The sequence below is a fragment of the Musa acuminata genome, chromosome BXJ1-7 (genome assembly GCF_036884655.1).
Source record: "Musa acuminata AAA Group cultivar baxijiao chromosome BXJ1-7, Cavendish_Baxijiao_AAA, whole genome shotgun sequence".
NCBI lineage: Eukaryota > Viridiplantae > Streptophyta > Magnoliopsida > Zingiberales > Musaceae > Musa > Musa acuminata.
Genome location: NC_088333.1, coordinates 11,267,611 through 11,287,474, shown reverse-complemented (window position 1 = coordinate 11,287,474; position 19,864 = coordinate 11,267,611).

Below are 19,864 nucleotides of genomic sequence, written 5' to 3'. Positions count from 1 at the left end.
GAATCACGTAGCTACTATTAAAATCTACCTCGTTACTACAGTTTTTCATTCTCTTTTTCGTAATCACCACACCCCCCTAATTTGATCTAGGGTTTGACTTGAAAGGGTGGTGGGTCGTGGGTTGTTAAAGCCTATTATGGGATGAATTCATAAGCTTTAAGCTCAACAACCTCCTCCTTCAGCACATAAGAGAGGTTGTCCTAAGACTCTTTAATGTGAAGTCATGTCCGCCAACTGTTGGTATATCTCCTGTCTTTCTTTTTGTAAGGTTTTTGTTAATATGTCTGCTCCGTTATCATCTGTGTGAATTTTCTGAAACTACAACTGCTTCTCTTCAAGTACATTTCGAATCCAGTGGTATTTGACATTTATATGCTTTGACTTTGAATGAAAAGTTGGGTTCTTATACAAATGGATGACACTCTGGCTGTCACAATACACCACTTAATTTTTCTATTTTAGCCCCAATTTTTGTAAGAATTTTAGCCACAATACATCCATAACATTTCTTTGCAAATATCTGTAGTAGCAATATATTCTACCTCTATGGTGGAAAGAACAATACACCTTGGTAGTATGGATTGCTATGACACATCTCCCCCTACAAAAGTGAGTACAAAACCTGATATAGACTTCCTCGTATCATTATCTCTTACCATATCTACATCTATATAACCCGTCAACATAGATGGTCTATCTCCAAAGCTTAAACAAACCTTAGAGTTTCCTTTGAGATATCTAAAAATACACTTCACTACTACTCAATACTCTTTGCTTGGGTTTGCAAGAAATCTACTAGTAACACCCACTGCATATGCGATGTCCGGTCTTTTATACACCATTGCATACACTAAACTTCCAACTACTGAAGCGTAAGAAACCTTTTGCATTTTCTTCTTCTTCTTATCACTTGATGGACTCTGTTTTGAGCACAACTTGAAGTAACCTACAAAAGGAGAACCAACTAGCTTTGCATTGCTCATACTAAACCTTTTAAATACCTTCTCGATGTAGTTCTCTTGTGATAATCAAATCTTCTTATTTTTTATATCACAGGAAATCTACATACCCAGTATTTGTTTTACTGGCCTCATGTACTTCATTGCAAAAGATTCACTTAGTTTCTTTTTCAACTTGTCAATTGTATACATATCTTTTCCAACATATCAACAACATAAAGTAAGAGAATAATAAAATTCTTACCAAGCCATTTGATGTATATACAATGATTGAAGCCGTTCTTTTGTATCAATTTTCAGTCATAAATAAATCAAACTTTCTGTACCATTATCTTAGAGTTTACTTTAGCCCATATAAGCTCTTCCTTAACTTGCAGACAAAGTTCTCTTTACTTTTGACTTTAAAACCTTCCGATTACTTCATATAAATTTTCTCCTCCAAATCATCATGAAGGAAAGCTGTCTTCACATCTAACTACTCAACCTCTAAGTCTTGACTAGCAGCAATACTAAGAGCAACACGAATAGAAGATATTTTAATAATAAGAAAAAAAATATCTTCAAAGTCAATACCTTTCTTTTGACCAAAACCTGTCACAATCAATCTAGCTTTATGTTGAGAATAATATTCTTAAGTCTTTAACCTGAAAATGTACTTATTCTTCAAGGCCTTCATTCTATTTGGTAATAGCACCAAATCATAAGTGTAGTTCTTTTAAAGAGTATTCATCTCTTCCTGTATAGCAATTAATCATTTCGTTTTCTGTTCACTTTCAACTAATTCTTGGTAATACTTCGGTTCACCTGCTTCAGTAAGCATCTCATACTAATCTATAGAGTATCTTATGGAAGGTTGATATTGTTAGGATCGAGAGCACTAAGAGGGGGGGGGGGGTGAATTAGTGCAGCGGAAATCTTACAGCAATTTAAAAGCTAAAGCTGCGTTCGTCCGATAAAAAGTGATTTCGATATAAAAGCAGAATCACAGTGCAGTTTGCGTCTAAGCGCAGTTTTGCGTCTAAGCGCAGTTTGCGTCTAAACACAGTTTGCGTCTAAGCGCAGTTTGCGTCTAAGCACAGTTTGCGTCTAAGCGCAGTTTGCGTCTAAGCGCAGTTTGCATCTAAACGCAGTTTTACGTCTAAACGCAGTTTTACGTTCAAACGCAGTTTTACGTCAAAACGCAGTTTTACGTCTAAACGCTGTTTTACGTCTAAACGTTGTTTTGCGTCTAAACGCAGTTTTACGTCTAAACGCAGTTTTACGTCTAAACGCAGTTTTACGTTTAAACGCAGTTTTGCGTCTAAACGCAGTTTTACGTCTAAACGTAATTTTACGTCTAAACGTAATTTTACGTCTAAATGTAGTTTTGCGTCTAAAAGTAGTTTTGAGCCTTGAAAAGCGTTTTACGTAGAAAGCAATTTGCAGTTATAAACGGAATCCGAATGTAAGCGTAAACTGCAGTGTGAAGATTGTACGAAAACACGATTTACGTTTGAATGCAGATTCTGAAAGATCAAAGCTTAGAAACTCGTTCGTAAAGGCGCAGAGGGCAGTAGCAATGTAGGAGGTTTGCAGTAATGATAAAGTGCTCAAGGTAAAAGCAAACCAGAGATTTAGAGTGGTTCGGTCAGTCTTGACCTACTCCACTTTTGGCTTCCTCCTCCGACGAGGTTACCGACGTCAACTAGCTGCCTTCCTTCAATGGGCGAAGGCTAACTGCCCTTTTACAGTTTCTCTCCTTTTGACAGGCTCAAGAGACAACCTTTACAGATCCTTTCTCTCCTCTCTTTACAACTCAAGACTTGAAGAACAGAAGGAGGAGAACTTTAGGACTTTACACAAATTTGGGCTCTTAGAATCACTGAAAAGATCAAGAATTCGGTGTGGATCTGTATCTTTTCAGTGCTGAATGGGTGGGGTATTTATAGGCCCCAACCCAGTTCAAATTTGGAGCTCAAAACGATCAAATCGATCAAATCCCAGAATTCTGGGATCAGGCGGTTGCACCTCTTGACTGGAGAGGTGGCACCGCCTGGCAGAGCTCGACGACTGAGCTCAGGCGATTGCACCTCTCTGCCAGAGCTCGAAGACTGAGCTCGATGGTTGCACCGCCTGGCAGAGCTCGAAGACTGAGCTCGGTGGTTGCACCGCCTGGCAGAGCTCGAAGTCTGAGCTCGGTGGTTGCATCACCTGGCAGAGCTCCAAACTGAGCTCAGGCTGATGCACCTCTCTGCCAGAGCTCGAAGACTGAGCTCGGTGGTTGCATCACCTGGCAGAGCTCGAGACTGAGCTCAGGCTGATGCACCTCTCTGCCAGAGCTCGAAGACTGAGCTCGGTGGTTGCACCGCCTGGCAGAGCTCGAAACTTGAGCTCTGGCGGTGCTACCTCTTGACAGAGGAGGTTGCACCGCCCAGTCTAGCTCGAAGACTGAGCTCTGGGCGGTTGCACCTCTTGGCTGGGGCGGTTGCACCGCCCAGCCTCGCAGCCCTGGCGGTTGCACCTCCTGGCTGGGGCGGTTGCACCGCCCAGCCTCGCAGCCCTGGCGGTTGCACCTCCTGGCCTAGGCGGTTGCACCGCCTGGTGCAATCAGGGTCCGAATGGTTCGCTCCATTCGGCCCAATTTGAATCTTTTCAGGGGCCCAATTGCCCCAAGATTAAGCTAATGGGATCACCTCCCATTTTCAAGCTTAATCATTGTGCTAACTACGATTAACTCTAAGACAACTTCTGCAGCTTTGCTCCGATGCGTCAATCGCTTCTTCCGGCGAGTTTCCGGCGAACTTCCGTCGATCATCCGATAAACCCTCGGTGATCCTTCTGCGGACATCCGGCATACTCCTGGACTTTGCGACGATCCACTTGGCGAGTTCCGACGAGCTTCGCTTGGCAAGCTTCTGGACTTCTCGGATCTGTTCTCGCTGAACCTCCGACGACCGTCCGAACTTCCGTCGAACTCTCGAACTCCCAACGTGATCATGATCTTGACTCCGGCGCAACACCTGCTGCTTGTCTTACTCTCATCGTAGTTAATCCTGCACACTTATCTCAACACATAGATTAGATAACAAATGACAATTGACTTCATCATCAAAATCCGAGATTCAACAATCTCCCCCTTTTTGATGATGACAATCAATTGATAAAGGAGTTGTCCTTAACTCCCCCTATCTATATGCCATAGTTGAGATAAGTCAACCTTGAATTCAGGACCAAAGAATTCAAGTGACGTATTGATAAGTTAGATCAGTTAAACTTATCAATGCTCCCATCATGATGCCCATCATGATGTATCTCTTCAAGAATGATGTCAAGGCATGACATACATCATCAAGTTTGTATGATAGTGTTTGTAACTATTCATCATGTAATCATATAAAGCTACGAAGGACTTTTTACATGATGCACACATTTGAGATTTTCTAGCAAGTTTGCATTTTCTTCACAATATAGAATATCAAATCAAGACATGATGCAAACTATAGCACATGTTCACATATCTCTTGGTGATGCAAGGATGGCATAACTATAACATTGTTTATAGCATCACTCAAGTATTTGCAACTATGACATAGACATGATTATGGCAGTTCAGCTATGACATAGTGTTTATCAATTCATATGTTTCTCCCCCTTTGTCATCAACAAAAAACATGATAGCATTATCAAGCACATAAAGGAAGTCATGACAGATATAATACTTTGAATATCTCTTTATTGTTTGTTGCTTGAAGGAGGAAAGTTATTTTTCAAAAAGTTTTCATAAGAGTGTACAGGAAAATCCCATTTTTAGCATACAAACCGAAAATGAACTTCTTACATGCATTTGGTTAAAAATATTTGTCACATAATTTGCAACATGCGATGTCAATGCATGTAATAGTAATAACATCCGAAAAATAATAATTTTTTAAGTATTCGGACACATCAACATTCCTAATTCTCTTCTTATGTAATCAAATTGTTCTTCACATAGGGGTTTTGTGAAGATATCAGCTAGTTGATGTTTGGTATCAATAAACTCTATGGTTACAACATGATTAGTGACATGATCTCGTATAAAGTGATGTCTAATATCAATGTGTTTTGTTCTTGAGTGTTGTATAGGATTTTTAGTTAAGCATATTGCACTCGTGTTATCACATTTAATGGGAATATCTTTAAGATTCACTTTGTAATCTTCTAAAGTGTTTTTCATCCATACAACTTGTGCACAGCATGCACTTGCTGCAATGTATTCAGCTTCGGTTGTTGATAGAGCAACCGAGTTTTGTTTCTTAGATGACCAGGATACAAGGGCATGATAGCAATCATATTAGTAATAGCAACCATATCGATGTCATACTGCTGACTTATCAACTACATTGGTATGTTGCTTCATATTTTTCAAGGCATAGGCTTTTAAATCTTTTTAGTTTCAGTGCAAAATCCGAGATAAACAACAAGAGATGTTTGTAAATATGCTTACACAAACAAAGATAACCATATCAGGGTAACATATGTACAGCATATCAGGTAACCATAAAAACAAAGTCCTTCATGAATAACATAAGGAGTTTACAACATGTTATATCAGAAACAGCAGATGTTCATACAAGCTCATTCATGGGGTGGAAGATTAAAGTGCTTAAGTAAAGAGTCAAATTGTCGATGGATTTACTGCAGCTTGGTTAGGATTTGATCTTGTCGAAGTTCAAGCCGTTCTTGTCTTTGTTCAAATCGGTCCATCCGAATCCCGATATCTTCGATGGATGATGTGTGAGTTTGCTCAACCGGATGTGTTTCCTCAAAGGGACAGATCGGAGGAGATTGGGTACTCCTAAAGACTGGGGTTTCCGGCTCTGGTTCAGGTTCAGGTTCAGGCTGAGGGGGATCAGTTCTTCTAGGCATTCTAACCCAGTTACCGTTTCTATAGTGACATCTTAGTCGGTGAAGTAGATTTTTGTTTATTATGCTGAATCTATCTACTTTCATTACTTCTTCTAGTGGTATTTGAATGTCGTAAGCTTTCATTATTCTAGTAATTATTCCACCATATGGGAGCATCATATCTTTCGTAGATAATTCTAACATGTTTTGTTGGATCAGATAGCCAAGACAAATGTCACGTCCTTTCATGATTAGGTACATAATTCCTAATTCCAATTGACTCACTTCATCATGATGGTATTGTTTAGGAAGAATTATACTAGTCATGATATGATGAAGTATCTTAGTGTTAAAAGGCAGTAGATGTTCACAACTTTTAGGAACAGATTCTATGTTAGGATTGGCAAGGATTGTTCCTAAGGCTTCAACGTAGGATGTTTCAATGGTTTTTTCATCCCATAATCCTTTAAAGTAAAGTCCTATGCTTTTCATGGGAATACCTATCATATCACAAATGAATCTATCAGTGATTGAGATGTGTTGTCCTAAGAGATAGGTTGACATCCTTTCTTCATCATCTATTTGCATGTTGTTGTAAAACAATCTAACTAGTCTAGGATAGATGGGTTCGTTGATCTGCAAAATTGAAAGTAGATTTAGGTTTGCAAACCATTGGATAGTGTCTCTACATCTCTTAGTTCATTCAGATCTACGTATTTTCCCTTATTGATGCTTCTTAGTTCGAAGGAGAGAAATTTTTCAGCATGGTTTTTGGAATCAAAAAGAGTGAGATCAAACTCTTCTACTACTCTCCTCTTTCCCTTGTCCCTTGAGGATCTTCTAGATCCCATAACTACTGCTGTTTAGAGGGATGATGATGAGCTAAAGTAAATGAAGAACAAAACAGAATTTAAGAGCTTCTTAGAGAGTACCTTTGTGAAATCTTCAAGAGAAGGAAGGATTCTTGATGTTTTGTTCCGAAATGAGAGGTATTTGGAAGGCTTAGAGGAGTGAAATGGGAATGGAGGAGACTTGGAAGAGTAGAGGAGGAAATGGGGGTGAGTTGGGGTCGGTTCCATAGCCGGCCCTAGTGTGGGTTTAAAGGGCAGAGCTGCTGGCGGTTGCACCTCTGGCTGGAGCGGTGCAACCTCTGGCAACCCGTGATAGCTGGAGGTGCCACCGCCAGCTGGAGAGGTGCCACCGCCTGCAGCCAGTGAGCACCTAATATGATTTGATTAGGGAGCCTTTGCCTTGAGGAGAGTTTCAGAGCAATTAATGTTTGTTACATGATTTCGTATGAGTTTTTATTTAAGGAAGAAGCTCTTGTACGATCAAGATAGATCTTTTAACGTGCATACGTATGTTTGTTTGGTATCCCTTTTAAGATCATGACATATTTAGTTTCTACAAGAATTAATTCGTAGATGAACGGGTTTTGAAGATCAGGGGGGTATGTGAATTTGGATATCATACGTTTCTAATAAGGTTGTATCGTATTTGTGATTTCACAACTTCCACTTGTTACTTAAGCGTTGCGAGTTCCTTTTTGATTCTTGGTTTATGACCATTGAGAGTCAAGGAGCAGAATATTATTTCTTGCTCCGGCCTAGACTTTTAATGTTTTTATAGGAAGGGATGATCTTTAGGAACCCATTTGCTTTTGGGTGCCTCATAAATAGATCTACATTTTCTATCATGTTGCATAGAGTTTATCATGGTTCCTTTAGGAACCCAAATTAATTTGTTTGGACTTATTTTCTTGAATGGACAATAATGTGTCTTGTGTCCAGATTTGCAACAAAAGTTGCACTTGGTTTGGTGTTGAACATGTAAGATGGAGCCTTTTATGAAGGTGGTTGGATTTTGGTGAGGATTTCTCACAAATCCAATCCCGCTCCTTTTTGGAATGTGACCCTTGTTTGCAAGGATCATGTTTAATGACTTGCTACCAACCTCGAATTTCTTCAAGGTGTCCTTGAGTAGCAGGTTTTCTTTTTGCATAGTTTCTAAATCATGACATTTGATACATGAATTTAAACTATCATGATGTTCGACTTTTAACTTATCAAACTCACAAGTAAGACTATCATGCATCTTTTTCAGCAATTTATATTTTCTACTTATACTTTTGCATTCATCAAATAAATCATGGAAGGCATTTAATAATTCATCGAAAGATAAATCAGCATCTAATAAATCCGTTACCTCCTCTCCGATGGCCATTAAGGCGTAATGAGCAACTTGCTCGGTGTTGGACTCCTCTTCTTCATATGTGCTCGAGTCATCCCATGTTGCTTGAAGAGCCTTCTTCTTTGATGTTCTTCTTTTGACTTGGGGACAATCATTCTTGTAGTGTCCCGGCTTTTTACATTCGTAGCAGATCACTTGGTCCTTCTTGGGTTCAAGTTTATTTTTCACATCGTTTTTAAACTTGTTTCTTTTGAAGAATTTCTTAAACTTTTTTGTCAAAAGTGCCAAGTCATCATCACAATCATCATCACTTGAGTTTTCTCTCAAGTGGCATTCAGAAGTTTTAAGTGCCATATCCTTCCTGTTCTTTGGAAGGATGTCTTCTTGCTCTTCATGAGCTTTGCAAGTCATTTCGTAGGTCATTAATGACCCGATTAGTTCTTCAAGAGGGAAGTTGCGCAGATCTTTTGCCTCTTGAATGGCAGTGACTTTAGGATCCCAACTTTTAGGAAGGGATCTTAGTATTTTATTCACGAGTTCAAAATCCGAAAAACTTTTTCCGAGTCCTTTTAGACCGTTGACGACATCCGTGAAACGGGTAAACATGTCGCCAATGGTTTCACTCGGTTTCATTCGGAAAAGTTCAAAAGAATGCAGCAACAGATTGATTTTTGACTCTTTCACTCTACTTGTGCCCTCGTGGGTCACTTCAAGTGTGTGCCAAATATCAAATGCAGTTTCGCAAGTTGAAACACGATTAAACTCGTTTTTATCAAGTGCGCAAAATAAGGCATTCATAGCCTTTGCATTAAGAGCGAAAGCCTTCTTTTCCAACTCATTCCAATCGATCATTGGAAGAGAAGACTTTGAAAATCCGTTTTCAACAAGGTTCCACAGTTCAAAATCCATAGAAATAAGAAAGATCCTCATTCGGGTCTTCCAGTAGGTGTAGTCCGTTCCACTGAACATGGGTGGACGTGTAATAGAATGCCCATCTTGGTTTCCGGCGTATGCCATCACTCTTGGGTTTTAATCCTTTAGAGAGTTAACCTTGCTCTGATACCAATTGTTAGGATCGAGAGCACTAAGAGGGGGGGGGTGAATTAGTGCAGCGGAAATCTTACAGCAATTTAAAAGCTAAAGCTGCGTTCGTCCGATAAAAAGTGATTTCGATATAAAAGCAGAATCACAGTGCAGTTTGCGTCTAAGCGCAGTTTTGCGTCTAAGCGCAGTTTGCGTCTAAACACAGTTTGCGTCTAAGCGCAGTTTGCGTCTAAGCACAGTTTGCGTCTAAGCGCAGTTTGCGTCTAAACGCAGTTTTACATCTAAACGCAGTTTTACGTTCAAACGCAGTTTTACGTCAAAACGCAGTTTTACGTCTAAACGCAGTTTTACGTCTAAACGCTGTTTTGCGTCTAAACGCAGTTTTACGTCTAAACGCAGTTTTACGTCTAAACGCAGTTTTACGTTTAAACGCAGTTTTGCGTCTAAACGCAGTTTTACGTCTAAACGCAGTTTTACGTTTAAACGCAGTTTTGCGTCTAAACGCAGTTTTACGTCTAAACGTAATTTTACGTCTAAATGTAGTTTTACGTCTAAAAGCAGTTTTGAGCCTTGAAAAGCGTTTTACGTAGAAAGCAATTTGCAGTTATAAACGGAATCCGAATGTAAGCGTAAACTGCAGTGTGAAGATTGTACGAAAACACGATTTACGTTTGAATGCAAATTCTGAAAGATCAAAGCTTAGAAACTCGTTCGTAAAGGCGCAGAGGGTAGTAGCAATGTAGGAGGTTTGCAGTAATGATAAAGTGCTCAAGGTAAAAGCAAACCAGAGATTTAGAGTGGTTCGGTCAGTCTTGACCTACTCCACTTTTGGCTTCCTCCTCCGACGAGGTTACCGACGTCAACTAGCTGCCTTCCTTCAATGGGCGAAGGCTAACTGCCCTTTTACAGTTTCTCTCCTTTTGACAGGCTCAGGAGACAACCTTTACAGATCCTTTCTCTCCTCTCTTTACAACTCAAGACTTGAAGAACAGAAGGAGGAGAACTTTAGGACTTTACACAAATTTGAGCTCTTAGAATCACTGAAAAGATCAAGAATTCGGTGTGGATCTGTATCTTTTCAGTGCTGAATGGGTGGGGTATTTATAGGCCCCAACCCAGTTCAAATTTGGAGCTCAAAACGATCAAATCGATCAAATCCCAGAATTCTGGGATCAGGCGGTTGCACCTCTTGACTGGAGAGGTGGCACCGCCTGGCAGAGCTCGACGACTGAGCTCAGGCGATTACACCTCTCTGCCAGAGCTCGAAGACTGAGCTCGGTGGTTGCACCGCCTGGCAGAGCTCGAAGTCTGAGCTCGGTGGTTGCATCACCTGGCAGAGCTCCAAACTGAGCTCAGGCTGATGCACCTCTCTGCCAGAGCTCGAAGACTGAGCTCGGTGGTTGCATCACCTGGCAGAGCTCGAGACTGAGCTCAGGCTGATGCACCTCTCTGCCAGAGCTCGAAGACTGAGCTCGGTGGTTGCACCGCCTGGCAGAGCTCGAAACTTGAGCTCTGGCGGTGCTACCTCTTGACAGAGGAGGTTGCACCGCCCAGTCTAGCTCGAAGACTGAGCTCTGGGCGGTTGCACCTCTTGGCTGGGGCGGTTGCACCGCCCAGCCTCGCAGCCCTGGCGGTTGCACCTCCTGGCCTAGGCGGTTGCACCGCCTGGTGCAATCAGGGTCCGAATGGTTCGCTCCATTCGGCCCAATTTGAATCTTTTCAGGGGCCCAATTGCCCCAAGATTAAGCTAATGGGATCACCTCCCATTTTCAAGCTTAATCATCGTGCTAACTACGATTAACTCTAAGACAACTTCTGCAGCTTTGCTCCGATGCGTCAATCGCTTCTTCCGGCGAGTTTCCGGCGAACTTCCGTCGATCATCCGATAAACCCTCGGTGATCCTTCTGCGGACATCCGGCATACTCCTGGACTTTGCGACAATCCACTTGGCGAGTTCCGACGAGCTTCGCTTGGCAAGCTTCTGGACTTCTCGGATCTGTTCTCGCTGAACCTCCGACGACCGTCCGAACTTCCGTCGAACTCTCGAACTCCCAACGTGATCATGATCTTGACTCCGGCGCAACACCTGCTGCTTGTCTTACTCTCATCGTAGTTAATCCTGCACACTTATCTCAACACATAGATTAGATAACAAATGACAATTGACTTCATCATCAAAATCCGAGATTCAACCGATATTATCTAGAAGATCTTCTCAACTAAGGTTTTACGAGAAGCTGCTCCCAAACTTCTTCTTGCTCAACATGTCCTGCAAGTAGATCAACATCAAGCTCTACACCATCTTCCTACACATTTCCTCTATTACCCTGATATACTGGAGGAATAATTGGGTCATAATCTACTAATCCTTCTGTAGAAGTCTTAGCTAGTGTCTTCTTCTTCAAATCCTCAAAGGTTTGATCCTCAAAGAAGACTACATCTCTGCTTCTAAACATCTTCTGCTTTTCTGGATCTCAAAGCCTATAACCATACTTATCATGTGAGTAGCTAAGAAAAATACATTATTTAGTCTTACCATCCAACTTGGACCTCTCATTGTTTGGAACATGTGCAAATACACGACAACCAAACACTCTCAAATGCCTATATGAAATCTTTCTCTGACCATATATGCTCTACAACATCACTATCTAGGGATGTATATGGTGATAAGTTGATCACATTAACTGCAGTCCTCAAAGCCTCACTCTAAAACTTTTTGGGTAGCTTGGCCTAAGAAAACATACATCTGATCTTTTCCATGATGGTGCAGTTCATCCTCTCTGTAATTGCATTATACTGAGGTGTATTAGGAACTGTCATCTCATATTGTATACTATGTGATCTACAATAATTATTAAATAATTCTGTATACTTACCACCATTATATGATCTTTATACATTTCAATTGTCTTTTTGTCTTTCTTTCAACCCTGGCATGAAACTCTTTGAAGACATTAATAACCTGATCTTTGGTATTCATAGCATATGCCCAAACTTTTCTGAAAAAATCATCTATAAAAGTGATAAAATAAAATGCACCACTGTTGCCAAAAATATTAACAGATCTACCAGGAGTTTTTGTTCTCAAACGACCATATACATCTATATAAACATGGTCTAAGGCATGTATTTTTCAAGATAAAGTAGGACTAGCAAATGAAACTCTGTGTTGTTTACTAACCAAACAATCAATAAAATGGTTCAAATATATACTTTTGAGGTCTAGTAGTATCTCTCTCTTGAAAAGAGCTTGTAGTCCCTTCTCGCTCATGTATTCCCAATCGCCTATGCCATAACTCCATGTTGAAGTCTTTCTCAGTAGTATTTAACTGCTCACCACAAGCTTTGGCCCACAACTTGTACAAAGTGTGATATTTCTTTCCACTAGCCATAATAAGAGAACCCTTACTGAGCTTTCATTACCCTTTATGAAATATGCTATTATAGTCTTAATTATATAGTCTTCTAACTGAAATTAAATTCAGTCTCAAGTCAATCACATACCTCATATCCTTAAGCGCCTACTTGCAACTAAGTTTGGTCTTTATATGGATATCACCTATGCCAATGATGTCTATCGTGTCATAGTTGCCTATCTTGATAATATTAAAATTTCCAAACATGTATGTAGCCAAAAACTTCCTCCGTGGTGTAACATGATAAGAAGCACATGTGTCAATCACCAACTCAAGATCCTAACACATATAAGAAAAAATATCATCAGTAGGAGACAAAATCAAATAATCACCACCCTGCACTATAGCTGTAGTATTATCTTTTGACTTTGTAGACTCCACTTCTTTTCCATTTTTCTTGCTCTTCTTGGGTTGCTTATATTGATTCTTGTAATGTCCTTTCTCACCACTATAGTTATAGTAAATAATATCTTTTTTTGATCTTGACTTGCTTCTACCCATGCATGAACTGTTTCTATCCTTAGACTTTGACCTTCCTCTGTTCTCTAAGATAAGTGCTTGTGAATCATTCTAAGATATTATTGAATTCTTTCTTCTCAACTCCTCATTCAACAAACTATTTGTTACTTGACTCATAGTGACAACACCATCTAGCGCAGAATTACTTAGGGAAACTACTAGTGTCTCCCAACTTTCTAGTAAAGAACTGAGAAGTAACAATGTTTACAACTCATTATCAAGAGATATTTTCATAGAGGATAACTGGTTAGTGATACTCTACATTTCATTCAAATGCTCAGCAATAGAAGCACCCTCTTTATATTTCAGATTCATAAGTTTTCTAATCAAGAAAGCTTTGTTGCCAGTTATTTTTCTTTCATAGAGACATTCTAACTTTTTTCAAAAAGAATATGCAGAACTTTCAATAGAAATATGGTGAAAGAAACTGTCATCGTGCTACTGTCGAATAAACCCAACTATTTTTCGATCTAACCTCTTCCACTCATCATTTGTCATAATTGCTGGCTTTGTAGTATCCCCCTACAAAGGTCTATACAAATCTTTGCAATATAAAAGATTATTCATTCTTAGTTTCCATATCGTCCAATTGTTTTCATTCAAGCTAATCATACGAGAAACACTACCGACCTCCATGTTCAAACACAAAAATTAAATCACCAAAACTTTGCTTTGATGTGAATATAAAGAGAAACAAACTTTTGTATATGAATAAATATTAGCAGACCATAACACGCAGTAGAATTAAATAGAATCATAATAAAAAAGAACACCAAGATTTATGTGAAAAACCCCTCTAATGTGAAGAGTAAAAACCATGGGGCAAACTAGAGATAATCCACTATAAGAATAATGAATATACAAATCTCAATCTCTTGCCCAAAACCCTAGCAACAATCATAAGAGAATAACTAAGATACAAGGATCACATTACTGTGCATAATATCTAAATTCACCTCAAGTAATCACAGCAAGAATTTACTATAGATCTAATCTAACTTGAGATGAGAATAATGTCTGGATGATTAAGAACAGCCTCTTTGTGTTGTCCTTATTTTCTTTTCTTTTTTTTTAAAATTTTTCTGCCCTTTTCTCTTAATTTTTGGAATCACATAGTTGCTGCCAAAATCTACCTCGTTTCTGTAGTTTTTTACCCACTTTTTCATAGCCACCACACCCCCCTAATTTGATCTAGGGTTTGACTTGAAAGGGGGGTGGGTTGTGGGCTTTTAAAGCCTACTATGGGCTGAATTCATGGGCTTTTAGCCCAACACAAGCTGTACCCAGGTGATAGCCATACGTGGGCAAGCCGCGCCCAAGTGGTGATCGCGCGTGGGCACAAGCCGCGCCCAAGCAATGACCACGCTCAAACGATGGTCGCGCGCTAGGTTGGTAGTGTAAAGGGGCAGTTGTGCATAAGCGAGGGCTGCACCGACCTTAGTCGTATAGCTAACAACCGCACACAAGCAACAACCGTGTAGGCGATGACGCAAGCATATTAGAGTTTTTGATAAAATTATAATTTTATCTTAGGATTTTCTTTCAGTCAAATTATAATTTTGCCCTTGTGCATTTTATTAATGTCTTTTAGTATTTTGATAGTTTTTCCCTTTAGAAATATCATAATTTCACCTTATATCCTTCCAATAAAATTATAGATTTTCCCTTATGAAATTGAAAATTTTTAATTTATATCCTTAATTATAAAATTAATAAATATAATAATTATGATTGAATTTGATCATGATTATATTTTGATTATTTGATTGAATTTAATTTTAGATTAAAAATATAAATTATGATTTTCTTTTATAGTTTTCTCATATGACTTATTGATTACATTTTACATATGGTAAATAAAATCCAATAATTGTTCTTGGATATTTCTTTGAAATTGTGAAATAACATCTATCTTTCAATCTTTCATAAGCATATTATCATGAGTATCATATGAGTTTTTTTTCTTTTCTTGATTAATATTCAATAATTATTATGGTTGTTATTCTATTATTGAATTGTTTAACATAAATTAAATTAAAAATTTTGATGAATATTATTTGTAGCTCATCTTCCTAAGTTTTATTTGACTTGTAGCTGCTAAAGTTGCCTGAGATGATAAGCTTTTGGGATATGAATTATAATAAAAGTCTTATCATTTATAAGATATTTTAAACTGTATTTCATATTATTGTATTAGTATTGTAGCCACTAAAGTAACTTAGACCAATAACTTATAAAATTACGTTAAGAAATTAGTCCTAAATGATAAGGAAATAATATTCACAGTGACATATATAATTATGAGATTTAGATAATCCCAAAAGAGAATCTACTTTAAATAATTACGTGATGGAGTAGGATGATATTGTTTTGGATATCTTTACAGTTTATGGTTGCATACCTGAAGGTGGCAACTCTATTCCACAAGGATGATATCAGTTCTCTATAAATGATCTTGAGTGAACACTAGACATATCAATATTTCACCCAAAGGTGAAGTATGGATGATATCAACAGTTCATCTAATTTATTTTATATTTTGCAGTGGTTCTTCCATCCATATATTCTTTTGCTTCTAGTATTCCTGTACTCTTTAGATTAAATTATTCAGAATGGTTAGAGCATGTGTAATTCACACAGGCGTATTAGATCTTGACTTAGCATTGCTTGCTGAAAAGCCCGTAAACTTGATTGATGAAAGTATTGTGGAATAAGTTAATGAAATGAAAGCTCAGGAAAGATATGATAAATTTAGTTTAATGTTCATAAGAATGATGATTGTAAATAATATAAAGACTTAATTATCGATTTGAACTAGCGCACAGGAATATTTAAAGGTTATTAAAGATATTTAAATATGTTGACAAGTCATTGGCTAGCACATTAATGAAAGAATTAACTATGACTTAATATGATGGCATTCAAGGAATTCAAGATCACATCCTCAATATGGATGATAAAACTATAAAACTTGAAGCATTATGCATAAATGTTGATGAGTCTTTCTTCATGTAGTTCATTCTTAATTCTCTTCCTTCTCAGTTTAACTCATTCAAGATTCATTATAATATAAATAAGAATAAGTGAGACTTGAATGAGTTAATTAGTATATGTATTCAAGAAAAATTGAGATTAAGGTAAGAAGTTTATATAATTTTATGACTACTACTCAAGGAGCTGGTAATAAAAAAAGAAAATTAAAACCATGTCAGAACCCCTTTCTTGAACCCAGATTTCATATCAAGTAAAGTTGATCACGATTGGACGTATCCAAACTCTGATTCAGCGAGTTTTTTTTATTCTACATAATCACCGATCCTGATTAGATTCGTGTGATTTCTTACTTAGGATTCCTTAGAAGATGTCTTCGATGGGAGGAACTCTCATAATAACTTATCATAGACCCTCTGCTCTCACTTATAAATAGACATGACCTCTAGGGACTAAATAACGTATAATATAGAGGACACAATTGAGAAATTATAATTTCTCTCTCAATCTCCATTAATCATTAATCTAAGTGGTCCTATGAAAGGATAGGAAGAGAGGGGAATGAGAGTCTAGTTCTCTTTGCAGATTAGTTCTCCTTTTTCATATAACATCTAAAGATACATATTGTAAAACTGATCTAATGTTATTTGGTTTCAATCATTGCATAAAAGTGTTTTCTCGTTATATATACATTATAACAGTTTTTATGCTTACAACTATTTGATAGCTGGTCCAAGGATGAAATCCCATCCTCACCACATTGCATTTGCGAGAAAGAATACCATTTTCTGTGTTAAGCAATCAAGTTATCGAAGAAGGCTGATATGCATATTGTATAACAAGATTAAGCATTCTTCACATCACAGACATAATAAATACATTGTGTAATTGAGTTGGAAGACCGATACATTATTGTTCTGCTTCACTAAAACCATTATACTCTTTCTTAAACTTGTTGCTATGCAAATTTCATGCAGTTAACGATCCCTTGGTGATGAAGGCATGGGCGAAGACGTTTACCGAGAACAAGCATCCGAGGTTCCTAGCTTGATGGCTCTGGCACCGACACTCGGGCTCTTGCTTGGAACTGGATCTCTCGGATAAAGGACTGGGAACTCGATCGAGGAGGTTTGCTCTCCTCGCTGACGACCTTGTGGTGAAGGTTGCAAACATTGAAGAAGGTGGAGAATTTACCATATCTGGTGCTGCTGATGAGATCCTCATGGCTCTCTGGTAGCATTTGGGTTCACCACAATTTGCTGTTATTTCTAGCATAAGTATCAGCCTAGCATCGTTACAGGGTGATACAATATGGTTGTGATACCTTCTTGATGATGTTGGAATCCCCTTTGTTGCGGCTACTGTCTAAATAACGCTATTTCTTTTGAGCTTTTTCTACTGTTTACCATGCTTTGATGTTTATGTTGGATAAAAATGTCCTTCAGTGTTCAGAGGCGTACTGAAGATATAGATTGGCTACTTGGAATTTGGTAGAATAATGATTCTCAATTTTCTCTTTCTTTTTAGCTTTGTGTAATATATACAAATTACAGCAGAAGTATAAATAATTAAAAATATAAATGATTTCAAACCTTGACTTGTATATGTTAAAATTAAGAGCATAAATTGCTTTTTCTAAATTAGAAAAAAAAAATCCATCAAAATTTAGTACTTAAAATTGACGAATATTATATTTGGGATTCCTTAGCCCCTACTTAAATCAATCGCACAGATATACTCTCTCTAATAAGATAGTGATCCTGATCGTCTATTGCATAAGGAGGCGTCGCTTACCAACTATAAAAGCTCCCTCTCTCTTTATTCACCTTCGCTTCTCTTCGCGATGGGTAGCCATTCGAGGAGCGATGTGCGAAGGATGACCGTCGAGATCTGATTCGATGTGGAAGAGCGAAATATGAAGTTCAGAGCTCCGAGCTCAAGAATGCCCCTCTTGGGTTGTCGACGCGAGCCAGATCCGCCTCGTTCCATAGCCCCCAAAACCATTCACAATATTGGGGATGGAGGATCAAGGAAACGATAAAGATATAATATTACGATATAATTAAAAAAAATTATTTCGATCAAGAAAACCATTGTAGTATTTAAATAAGAGGTATGACAAGAACACTTACAAGATACTCCTAAGTGTATACACTATATCTTGCTTCATGAATTGTTGTCCTATTTATAGGACCTAGAGATAACTACCTCACTCCATCATGTCACTCATGATTGAGTTAGGTGTAGGAACTACCCTATAACGTTTAGATCATGGGTCATTTATTAAAACATGCATATAACTATCTAGAATATGGTAACTTTCTAAATAACTACTATGAATCAATTCTCAACACTCCTCCTTGATTCATAGTTACATACACCAATTTGTGACATGAAATAAATATGCTTTTGAACTGGAAGCGACTTGGTGAGGATATCTGTAACTTGTTCATCTGTTCCACAATATTTCATTGCTATGACTCTATTTGCTATAAGATTCCGGATGAAATGATAGCGTATCTCTATATGCTTCGTTGTTCTATGAAATGTTGGATTCTTCGTCATTGCAATTGTGGCTTTATTGTCACAAAATATTTTCGTTGCTTCTTTTTGTTCTTGATGAAGATCTTCTAGAAGTCTTCTAAGCCATATTACTTGACAAGCTATTGATGTTGCAGCTACATATTCTACTTCAGATGTCGATAACACAGTTGTTGCTATTGATGTTGCAACCCAAGAAAATAATGTAGTAGACCTAGATTTGACATTTCAAACTTATTAATCATGTATTTTTTTAATTCTGTCATAAAAGAGTTAGATGAACCCATATATATAATATCATCACATAAAGGTAAATCATTAAAATATTATATTCATCTTCCTTCTTTAGATAAAGAGTAAGTTCATTATAGCTCCTCTTAAATCTATTTTGATGAAAATAATAATCAATTTTACTATATCATGCCCTTGGAGCTTGTTTAAGCTCATAAAGAGCTTTCTTTAGCTTATACACCTTTTCTTCATGTCCTTTAACCAAAAAACCTTAAGGTTGAGTAAGAAAAACCTCTTCGTGTAAATCTCCATTTAAAAATATAGATTTCACATCAAATTGATAAACATCCCAACTCAATTGAGCAGCTAAAGCCAAGAAAGTTTTCACAGTTTCGAATCTAACAATTGGAGAAAATGTATCGTCAAAATCAATACATTGTTGCTATAAATATCCTTTAGTTACAAACAGAACCTTATGCTTTTGGATACTTCCATCTGTATTAAACTTTATTTTGAGCACCTATTTTAATCTAATAGCTTTCTTTTCTTTCAGTAGATCCTTTAGCTCCCAAGTTTCATTCTTCTCAATTAACTTGATTTCCTCCTTCATTGATTTTTGCCACTCCTCTTTTTCAACTGCTTCCTCAAAAGTTATAGGATCTAAAATAAACAAAACAAATGTTGAGTCATAAATTTCTATTAGTGATCTGAAATTTCTTGGAGGGATTTCATATGAGGAATCAGAATTTGAACTACTATTGGGTGAGGTTAACAATGAACTTGTTAGAGCAGGATCTGTCATTTGATTATGTGGAGTGTCTAGTTCTACTAGAATCTGAATTTGTGTTCCACCTTTATTGATCTCCCAATTCCAACTTGTCCTTCCATCAAACATAATATTTTTGTTAATATTAACTTTGCCACTAACATGATTATATAATTGATAGGCTTTGGATTGTAAGGAATAACTAATTAAGATGTATTTTTCATCAAACTTGTGATGGTTTTGTAAATTCACCAAAGCATAAACAATACAATAAAAAATTCTTAGATGGCTGACACTTGGTTTTATACCAATACCAAGTCTTAAATAGAGTTTGATT